This window comes from Scyliorhinus torazame, chromosome 6 (assembly GCF_047496885.1).
Source record: "Scyliorhinus torazame isolate Kashiwa2021f chromosome 6, sScyTor2.1, whole genome shotgun sequence".
Taxonomy (NCBI): Eukaryota; Metazoa; Chordata; class Chondrichthyes; order Carcharhiniformes; family Scyliorhinidae; genus Scyliorhinus; species Scyliorhinus torazame.
Window position 1 is genome coordinate 266,445,878 of NC_092712.1, and position 10,683 is coordinate 266,456,560.

Below are 10,683 nucleotides of genomic sequence, written 5' to 3' on the forward strand. Positions count from 1 at the left end.
CGTACTGGAATTGCCTCTGGAAACCTAGTAGACACATCCATTACAGTCAAAAGATATTGGGCACGATTCTCCGCTCCCGCGACTAAGTGACCACGCCATCGTGAACGGCGTCGAGTTTCACGATGGCACAAAACGGCCCCGATCGCGGTCGATTCAAGGCCCGAAAATGGGCTAGGAGCGGGGCCGCGAGGAACTCGGGGGGCGTGTCACAAAAGTAGCGTCATCAGCGCGCGCCGGGCATTGGCGCCGCGTAAAAGCGGCACAGCGTAAATGATGCGGCAGGCGCCGCGTAACTGGCGTCACCCGCCCGCACATGTGTGGTTGCTGTCCTCCCCGAGGCCGCCCCGCAAGAAGATGTCGGATGGATCTTGCGGGGCGCGGAGGAAAGGAGGTCCTCCTTCAGAGAGGCCGACCCGCAGATCGGTGGGCACCAATCGCAGGCCAGACCCCATTTGAGGCCCCCCCCGGTGCAGGAACCCCCCTACCGCAACCACAGGCTGTCCCCCCCCAGCGTTCCCGCGCTGTTCCCACCGGCAGCGACCAGGTGTGGACGGCGGAGGTGGGAACCCGTCATATTGGGCAGGCCGCTTGGCTCATCCGGGCCGGAGAATAGTGGGGATAGCGGAGAATCGGCATTTTGGGTGTCTTGGGCGATTCTCCGGCCTGCGCCGCGCAGAACGCGACGGGGCCGTTCTCGCCGCTTGGGTGAATCGTGGGAGGGCGTCGTACCGGCGTCGCATGTAAATGGCGCGCCAGGCGATTCTCCCAACCGGCACGGGAGCGGAGAATCGCGCCCATTGGTTTCGGAAGCGGTCCTACACAATCGATTAGGACCCTTGTAAAAGGTTCCTCAAATGCTGGAATGGGTATTAAGGGCACTGGTTTTATCACTGCTTGAGGTTTCCCTATCACTTGACATGTGTGACATGATTGACAAAATGTAACTACATCTTTATGTAGTCCAGGCCAATAAAAATGTTTCTGGATTTTAGCTTGAGTTTTCCTAATTCCCAAATGACCTCCCACTGCTACCTCATGTGCAACTCTATACCCTACCGGCAATACTACTTGATGAACTTCTGCCCACTTTTCATCCGCCTGCATATGTACAGGACTCCATTTTCTCATCAAGACATAATTTTTACGGTAATAACACTCTGGTATACTCTCAGATTCCTTTTCCGTATATGCTTTCTGATATATGTTTTATTTCTACATCTTTCTGTTGTAACTCCGCCAATTTTCCTGAACTAAAAATATCCGCCTCATCCTCCACCTGTTCTTGTTCTTTTTCAACCATCTGATCAAAAATCGTTTCTGATAATTGCACATCAACTTCATCTTCACTCTTTGATTTCTCCTCTTGTCTTAACCTGTGACTTTGCAACCTTGTTACTACACAATCCGGAAAAATCCCAGGATATTTGTCCTTCGACACTTCAGTTGACTGATTTTCCACTGGCTTATCAACCACAGTAGGCATCACTCCCACCTGTGATCCAGTTATATCATTACGCAAGATAAACTGTATTCCTGGACAAGATAGTTTATCTATTACTCCTACTACCACTTCACCACTCTTCACTGGACTTTCCAACCTTACCTTATACAATGGAATGTTACTCCTCTCACCCTGAATTCCACATATCACCACCTTTTCTGGCAACATTCTTCCCAAACTACATAATTCCTCATCTCTTACCATTAAAGATTGACTAGCCCCTGTATCTCTTAAAATTGTGACTTCTTTACCTGCTCCTCCTGATACACATGAGTAAACTTTACCCACACAAGTAAATTCTTTAAATGCATCTGGCACCTTCTTAACAATTACTTCTTGAACAGGCTGGACAATCGTTTGCACCTCCTTCGCTTCCCTTGGGCCTTCCTTGACCACTCTAACAAACCCGACCGTCTTATCCTGTTTTACCACATCAGCCTTCCCAGTGCTTTTCTTCAACCACCAACACTGTGACTTTACATGGCCTAGTTTATTACAGTGAAAACATTTGAAACTTTTCATTTCTTTTCCACCCTCCTGGATTTCTTTTTTAATCTGAGGTACACTCTCTTAATTGTCTCCCATCAGATCACCTTTACCTTTACCGCTTGAGTATTTCTCATGTCCCCAGTTTCTATCCCTCACCGGCTGAAACTGATGTCGGAAACCAATCTTTGATTTATGAACTAATTCATAATCATCTGCCATTTCCGCTGCTAATCTCGCAGTTTTAACCCTCTGTTCTTCCACATGAGTTCTCACTACATCAGGAATTGAATTTTTAAACTCCTCCAAAAGTATAATTTCTCTGAGAGCTTCATACGTTTGGTCTATTTTCAAAGCCCTTATCCACCTATCAAAATTACTTTCAAACTCCATGTATGTTTGACCAAATTCATTCCTTAAATTTCTGAAGCTTTGTCTGTAAGCTTCAGGCACTAGCTCATATGCACTTAAGATGGTTTTTTTCACCTCCTCATACGTACCAGACACCTCCTCCGGTAGTGATGCAAACACTTCACTAGCTCTACCTACCAGCTTTGTTTGAATCAGTAATACCCACATGTCCTGTGGCCATTTCATTTGTTTAGCTACCTTCTCAAATGAAATGAAAAAGGCTTCTACCTCCTTCTCGTCATACCTTGGCAATGCTTGGACATATTTAAATAGATCCTCACCCCGTCTTTGACTATGACGCTCTGTCTCATTATCCTCATCCATCTCCTCCAACTGTACGTGTCACTTTACGTCTGCCAATTTTAACTGATTGTCATGTTTCATGGCCATTTTCAGAAGTTCAAACTCCCTCTCTTTATCTTTTTCCCTGATCTGTATCTCCCTTTCTTTTGCTTTTTTTCCTGCTTGGGCTATTCTTTCTTTTCTCGAGGAATTAAGGGCTATGGAGAGAGAGCGGGTAAATGGAGTTGAAATCAGCCATGATTGAATGGTGGAGTGGACTCGATGGGCCGAATGGCCTTACTTCCGCTCCTATGTCTTATGGTCTTTTCTCCTTTCTTCTCTCTCCTTTTCTTTTTCCTCTCTCTCTCTTTCTCTTTCTTTTTCCTCTCTCTCTCTTTCTTTTTCCTCTCTCTCTCTTTCTCTTTCTTTTTCCTCTCTCTCTTTCTCTTTCTTTTTCCTCTTTCTCTCTTTCGTATTCCAGCCACTTTAATTCTTTCTTATGTTCCATTTGTTTAATTTGCAACTGAATTTTTGCCATTTCCAATGAGTCAAACTCTATCTCAGGCAACTTTAAATGCTTAACCACCGCCATAATTACCTCATCTTTTTGCATTTTGTCAGGTAATGTTAACTGCAATGTTTTTACCAAATCTAACAGTCTATTTTTACTCTCTGAAAGTAGGGTATCATGTGTTATCGTGTCCACCCCCAAAAACTTCTGAGCCTCTGAAAAAGCCATTGTTCACAACACTCTCCCCACTTAAACTAAAATACCACACCGGAAAAGCAACAATCCTTCACTGTCTTTAAGTTCACAAAAGCCAATCCAATACTTGGACTTTTATCCCGGACGAGCCCCCAATTGTTTTTTTTTTAAATAAATATTTTATTGAAAATTTTTGGTCAACCAACACAGTACATTGTGCATCCTTTACACAATATTATAACAACACAAATAACAATGACCTATTTTATAAACAAAAAATGAATAAATAATAAATAACAAAAATGAAAACTAACCCTAATTGGCAACTGCCTTATCACAAGTAACACGCTCCAAAAATATAATTTAACAGTCCAATATATAATTATCTGTCGCAACGACCTATACATATTATACAGTATATATTAACAACCCTGAGAGTCCTTCTGGTTCCTCCTCCCCCCCCCCCCCCACCCCCACCCCCCCCCCCCCCCGATCCTGGGCTGCTGCCTCTGCCTTCTTTTTTCCATTCCATCTATCTTTCTGCGAGGTATTCGACGAACGGTTGCCACCGCCTGGTGAACCCTTGAGCCGACCCCCTTAGAACGAACTTAATCCGCTCTAGCTTTATAAACCCTGCCATGTCATTTATCCAGGTCTCCACCCCCGGGGGCTTGGCTTCTTTCCACATTAACAATATCCTGCGCCGGGCTACTAGGGACGCAAAGGCCAAAACATCGGCCTCTCTCGCCTCCTGCACTCCTGGCTCTTGTGCAACCCCAAATATAGCCAACCCCCAGCTTGGTTCGACCCGGACCCCCACTACTTTTGAAAGCACCTTTGTCACCCCCATCCAAAACCCCTGAAGTGCCGGGCATGACCAAAACATATGGGTATGATTCGCTGGGCTTCTCGAGCACCTCGCACACCTATCCTCCACCCCAAAAAATTTTCTGAGCTGTGCTCCAGTCATATGCGCCCTGTGTAATACCTTAAACTGAATCAGGCTTAGCCTGGCACACGAGGACGACGAGTTTACCCTGCTTAGGGCATCTGCCCACAGCCCCTCCTCGATCTCCTCCCCCAGCTCTTCTTCCCATTTCCCTTTTAGTTCATCTACCATAGTCTCCCCTTCGTCCCTCATTTCCCTATATATATCTGACACCTTACCATCCCCCACCCATGTCTTTGAGATCACTCTGTCCTGCACCTCTTGTGTCGGGAGCTGCGGGAATTCCCTCACCTGTTGCCTCGCAAAAGCCCTCAGTTGCATATACCTGAATGCATTCCCTTGGGGCAACCCATATTTCTCGGTCAGCGCTCCCAGACTCGCGAAGTTCCCATCCACAAACAGATCTTTCAGTTGCGTTATTCCTGCTCTTTGCCACATTCCATATCCCCCATCCATTCCCCCCGGGGCAAACCTATGGTTGTTTCTTATCGGGGACCCCCCCAAGGCTCCAGTCTTTCCCCTATGCCGTCTCCACTGTCCCCAAATCTTCAGTGTAGCCACCACCACCGGGCTTGTGGTGTAGTTCCTCGGTGAGAACGGCAATGGGGCTGTCACCATAGCCTGTAGGCTAGTCCCCCTACAGGGCGCCCTCTCTAATCTCTTCCACGCCGCTCCCTCCTCCTCTCTCATCCACTTACTCACCATTGAAATATTAGCGGCCCAATAATACTCACTTAGGCTCGGTAGTGCCAGCCCCCCCCTATCCCTGCTACGCTGTAAGAATCCCTTCCTCACTCTCGGGGTCTTCCCGGCCCACACAAAACCCATGATGCTCTTTTCAATCCTTTTAAAAAAAGCCTTCGTGATCACCACCGGGAGGCACTGAAACACAAAGAGGAATCTCGGGAGGACCACCATCTTAACCGCCTGCACCCTCCCTGCCAGTGACAGGGATACCATATCCCATCTCTTGAAATCCTCCTCCATTTGTTCCACCAACCGCGTTAAATTTAACCTATGCAATGTGCCCCAATTCTTGGCTATCTGGATCCCCAGGTAACGAAAGTCCCTTGTTACCTTCCTCAACGGTAGGTCCTCTATTTCTCTACTCTGCTCCCCTGGATGCACCACAAACAACTCACTTTTCCCCATGTTCAATTTATACCCTGAAAAATCCCCAAACTCCCCAAGTATCCGCATTATTTCTGGCATCCCCTCCGCCGGGTCTGCCACGTATAGTAACAAATCGTCTGCATACAAAGATACCCAGTGTTCTTCTCCTCCTCTAAGTACTCCCCTCCACTTCTTGGAACCCCTCAACGCTATCACCAGGGGCTCAATCGCCAGTGCAAACAATAATGGGGACAGAGGGCATCCCTGCCTCGTCCCTCTATGGAGCTGAAAATATGCAGATCCCCGTCCATTCGTGACCACGCTCGCCATCGGGGCCCTATACAACAGCTGCACCCATCTAACATACCCCTCTCCAAAACCAAATCTCCTCAACACCTCCCACAAATAATCCCACTCCACTCTATCAAATGCTTTCTCGGCATCCATCGCCACTGCTATCTCCGTTTCCCCCTCTGGTGGGGGCATCATCATTACCCCTAACAGCCTCCGTATATTCGTGTTCAGCTGTCTCCCCTTCACAAACCCAGTTTGGTCCTCGTGGACCACCCCCGGGACACATTCCTCTATTCTCATTGCCATTACCTTGGCCAGGATCTTGGCATCTACATTTAGGAGGGAAATAGGTCTATAGGACCCGCATTGTAGCGGGTCCTTTTCCTTCTTTAAGAGAAGCGATATCGTTGCTTCAGACATAGTCGGGGGCAGTTGTCCCCTTTCCTTTGCCTCATTAAAGGTCCTCGTCAATACCGGGGCGAGCAAGTCCACATATTTTCTATAGAATTCGACTGGGAATCCATCTGGTCCCAGGGCCTTTCCCGCCTGCATGCTCCTAATTCCTTTCACCACTTCTTCTACCTCGATCTGTGCTCCCAGTCCCACCCTTTCCTGCTCTTCCACCTTGGGAAATTCCAGCCGATCCAAGAAGCCCATCATTCTCTCCCTCCCATCCGAGGGTTGAGCTTCATATAATTTTTTATAAAATGTCTTGAACACTCCATTCACTCTCTCCGCTCCCCGCTCCATCTCTCCTTCCTCACCCCTCACTCCCCCTATTTCCCTCGCTGCTCCCCTTTTCCTCAATTGGTGTGCCAGCAACCTGCTCGCCTTCTCCCCATATTCATACTGTACACCCTGTGCCTTCCTCCATTGTGCCTCTGCAGTGCCCGTAGTCAGCAAGTCAAATTCTACATGTAGCCTTTGCCTTTCCCTGTACAGTCCCTCCTCCGGTGCTTCCGCATATTGTCGGTCCACCCTTAAAAAGTTCTTGCAGCAACCGCTCCCGTTCCTTACTCTCCTGCTTCCCTTTATGTGCCTTTATTGATATCAGCTCCCCTCTAACCACCGCCTTCAGCGCCTCCCAGACCACTCCCACCTGGACCTCCCCATTATCACTGAGTTCCAAGTACTTTTCAATGCACCCCCTCACCCTTAGACACACCCCCTCTTCTGCCATTAGAGCCCCCAATTGTTATGGGCGAGGCATTTTCAGAACCCCAAAATGTATCATGGAGTTCAACCAACCTCTCCCTTTAATGTATTTGTTGCTTTTCCGAGCACATGGCTTTTTCCCTAGGTGTGGGATTACAGTTATGGGCACGTGGGTTTTTAAACACAAAACACTGTTTATTCCATGAACTCAACTTAACATCTTAAATAAACATTGGATCTCTTAACGCCCCTTACTTCAAAGATAACTCAGAAAATATTGCAACAGTAAATAATTCCTTAAAATGTTCCTTCAAACTTCCAAGAGACTTAACACCTTTAAACAAAATCACATCAGGTTAAAGGCTTCACTATTATAAGTTTAAGTCACCCAAATGATCCAGAGATAGTCTTTCATGGGAGAGATCCAGCTCATTCCAAAACACAGACACACACCCAGCTCTTTTCAAAACTTGCAGCTCTCTGAAAACACACAGACACACACAAACTGCTTTCTAAACTGAAACTAAAAACCTGCAAAATGGCTGACCTAAAGCCCAGCCCCACCCACTCTCCGACATCACTGTTTTCTTGAAGGTACATTGCTTAAACATCGACGTCTTAAAAGTACTCTCACATGACAGTGGGGATGACAGCTGTAGCTCTCTTTATTTCTTTATTTGGTTCTAAATATGGCGGTCAATATGGTCACCTTCCTTAATTCTAATTACGTTTGCTTTAGAGTCGGCAGGTATCTTTCGATACCGCCACAAGGTTCAAACCCGAATACTGATCAAAGAGCCGATACACCAGTTAGTTAGTTCAAAGTGAATACTATTTATTTACACACACAGCAATATCTACTCATGCACGAAATACTACAGACTGAACTATCACTACTGCTAAAGCCTATACTTAGCTTCGGGCGCCCACTCAGTCAGAGGAACAATGGCCGATGTTCAGATCTGAGGCTGCTGGGGTCGAAGTGGTGAAGGGGAACAGCTAAGGTTGTCCGTCTGGTAGCGAGCGTTGACCTTGGACTTACTTGCTTCTGGTGTAGCTGGTGGACGGGTCTCTCCGCTGTGAGAGCCGATTCCAAGGGAGCGATTCTCTCTCGGGGGTTTCTTCTTATACCCGAAGGGGGCTTCGCGTGCTTTTGGGCGGGCCTTAACTTGGCCCTAATCAATTGGGCCGTATCTTGATCACTCGTATTGATCTTGACCAATAAAGGGGTGGGTGCCCTGATGACTGGGCCTGTCCTAGGTGGCTGTTGGCCTGGCTTTGTTTGTGCTTTCGGTTTGGGGAACTGGCACCATGAGATCTGGAGCCAGATCGGTTACTTGAGTATCTCCCTTTGTTCCCGGAGATGGGCCATCAATATGCTAATGGCCCTATAGTTTCAGTCTTGTCTGCGGTTCCAATACACGTACAATGCTCTTTCTTAGCATTGTCCATAGTTCCCTGCAATCTTTGCAAACATCCATTTTGTATTCTGGAAGTGGCCATCCCAGATGGCTACACAGCTGTGACGCATCGACAGAGGTGTTCTCATGGGAGGCAGGGAGATGATGCCACCCTGGATGGACTGTCGGCTGGAGACCTGCGGGGGAATGAACATGTGGTCAGTGGTCAGTCTGTATGGCAATAACAACTCACCTGTGACAGTCCATCCAGGTGGGGCCGGGTGGATTCTCACCTCCTGACGTGCGTCGAACTCCAAATTGGTGACCACTCTGTCCTCGGCCACCGCCGTCATCTCCAGGCCTGTTCCTCAAATGTTGTGAGGATTCTAATGTACGGCACCCCTCCATCAGTCTGGGCCCTCTCCTGCTGATTGCAGGAGAGTTTCTCCTGCGGAGACATTGAAAGGGCATCGTTATCCGCACGCATGGTTCACAGTTCCAGGGGTGGTGGAGGGGGTGCATGTGAAGGGAGGGTTGGGGTGAAGGGAGGGTTGGGGGGAAGATGGGGTGTGTGGTGGATGGGTTGGGGAGGTGGGACAGTTCCAGGGGGAGGGGTGTGTCAACTCACCGTGCTGCCCAGTATAGGTTGTTGACCTTCTTGCGGCACTAGAGGCCAGTCCTCCTGGTCACGCTGCCCGAGCATATGGCTGCTGGCACTGGCTGCTCTGTGGCTCATCCTCCAGGACCCTCAGGGGAAGAGGACATCCCTCCTGGTCTCCACTGCACCTAGGAGCCTCCCCAGGTCTGTATCCCTAAATTATGGGTCTCGTCGTCTTGGCGCCATGGCGGTGAGCTGAGTGCTGCAAGTGTTGTTGGGGTTGGGGGTGCGCTGGCGAGCGCAGTTCAGTGGACCAATTACCATTGTATAAAGTGGACCAATTAACCTTGCATTGCGCTATCTGCCTCGCCGGGCTGAGCGCCGGGAAGCTCGCGGCATTTCCCGCTCACCTCCACACTTAGGAATCTTTTCGGAGAATCATGCCTAAAATCTGGCAATAACTGAAATCTAGCACAGCTCTGCCCCAAGGTTTTCCAGGAATAGAAGTGCTGTACCTATAATATAGAATGTTATATTGACTTTGAAAATGATTCAGTTATGTCTGAAACTAGGGTCTTAAATCTAAAGAAAGTAAACTATGATGGTCTGAAAGACGAGTTGGCTAAGGTAGTTTGGGAGACTGCGTTAAAAGATATCATGGTAGACAAGCAATGGCTAGCATTAAAAGAATGAACACATAATTCGTATCAAAGGGCAGCCACAGTAGCATAGAGGTTAGCGCTGTGGCTTCACAGCGCCAGGGCCCCAGGTTCGATTCCCCGCTGGGTCACTGTCTGTGCGGAGTCTGCACGTTCTCCCCGTGTCTGCGTGGGTTTCCTCCGGGTGCTCCGATTTCCTCCCACAGTCCAAGACGTGCAGGTTAGGTGGATTGGCCATGCTAAATTGTCCTTAGTGACCAAAAAGGTAAGGAGGGGTTATTGGGTTACGGCGATAGGGTGGAAGTGAGGGCTTAAGTGGATCAGTGCAGACTCGATGGGCCGAATGGCCTCCTTCTGCGCTGTATGTTCTATGTCTATGTCTATAAATACTCATATCTGATGAGAAATGAGAGGTCATCAGCCTGAAACGTTAATTCTTGTTTCTTTCTCCACTGATGTTGCCAGACCTGTCATCTCGCACCCATCCCTCACAGTGGCTGAGTGGGCTACTGACGTCAGCAGTCAATGCACTGCTTGCCTCTAACTTCACTGAAGCCATCGGAGTTGGGCCACGTGTCAGTAATAGGAACAGGAAGACAAATACTTCACGAGGAAATAACTTGAGTGTTTCATTATTCATCAAAGTGTCATGCTTATTGTCAATATTTGTACACCATGAATTTTATTTTAAAGTTTCATTTTCCTGTCAGACCTATTGTTGCTTTTCACCTGCCAAGTGGCCTTCATACATGTATACAAATGAACATACTGAGGAGGAATAGCCCTTCGAGCCTGCTCCGCCATTCAATGAGATTATCGCTGATCTGCTGGTAGCTTCAACTCCACATTTCTCCCACGCCCGATAACCTTTGACTCCCATGTTGCCCAAGAATCTATCTGTTTCTACCTTAAAAATATTCAATGGCCCTGCCTCCACCACTCTTTGGGGAAGAGAGTTCCAAAGATTCATGATCCTCTGAGAAACAAAATTTCTCCTCATTGCCACCTTAAATGAGAGACGCACCAGAACATCATTGGTGTTTAGACATGCACATGTTAAAGATTGATAGTGTAGTTTAAATGAATGTATATGATGTTTTGTGATGTGAGTTATTTATAAAGTTATTGC

General features: G+C 47.8%; 1 protein-coding gene across 1 annotated transcript in view; it reads left to right on the forward strand.

Moving 5' to 3' along the window:
* The window catches only part of LOC140425414 (N-acetyllactosaminide beta-1,6-N-acetylglucosaminyl-transferase-like), a 163,547-nt gene extending 153,308 nt beyond the window's left edge, over nt 1–10,239 (forward strand). The window contains exon 4 of the transcript XR_011947851.1: nt 10,020–10,239. The gene's annotated coding sequence lies outside the window, so the exon portion shown is untranslated. The remainder of the gene's footprint in view (nt 1–10,019) is intronic.
* Nucleotides 10,240–10,683: the final 444 nt, after the last annotated feature.